This window comes from Pteropus vampyrus, unplaced genomic scaffold, assembly GCF_000151845.1.
Source record: "Pteropus vampyrus isolate Shadow unplaced genomic scaffold, Pvam_2.0 Scaffold1093, whole genome shotgun sequence".
In the NCBI taxonomy this organism is placed as follows: domain Eukaryota; kingdom Metazoa; phylum Chordata; class Mammalia; order Chiroptera; family Pteropodidae; genus Pteropus; species Pteropus vampyrus.
Genome location: NW_011889874.1, coordinates 90849 through 91516, shown reverse-complemented (window position 1 = coordinate 91516; position 668 = coordinate 90849).

Sequence of the window (668 nt, the reverse complement as noted above, 5' to 3'; positions counted from 1 at the left end):
TCATCAGGACAGAAAGCAAGAAGCAGGATGGCAGAGAAATAACAGTTGATTTTTACTAGCAAGGTTGCAAAACTGAGGCTGAGCTGCAGCCTTCAACCCCCAACCCAGAGGGCTCCTCCCTGTATACCTTCGAGACCAAACACTGCGGAGCCCTAGGGGAATCTGAGCAAAAGCTACTGAAACTGTTACTAACACTGACAGGGTCTAAAACTGAGGGTAGCGAGCGTGACTAAATATCTACAAGAAAATAACAAGGCATTATTAAGGCTTTATATAAAGCAGGGATCCAAGAGGCTTAGACGCCACCTACTGGAAACCAAAAGAAAAGCGCCTTCGTTGCAGCAGACTAAAGAGAGACCTTTATATGATAAATTTCCTTTCAAGAAAAATCAGCAGAATACACTTCCATTAGTGCCCAGGCAGAGAAATAGTCCATTAAACACCATGAACAACCAAGGTGACAAGGCATCTCAGAAAGAAAGAGAAAAATCTCCAGAAAATGAGTTTATAGACATAGAAAAATGCAACTGAAACGACAGAGAATTCCTGATGGTACTTCTGAAAAAACTCAGTGAATTCTGAAACAAGTCATATCAACAATTTCAGGAATAAAAAAACAAAACAAACAAAAAAAACACCTAGATAAGCAGAGCAAGGAGAATGAAATC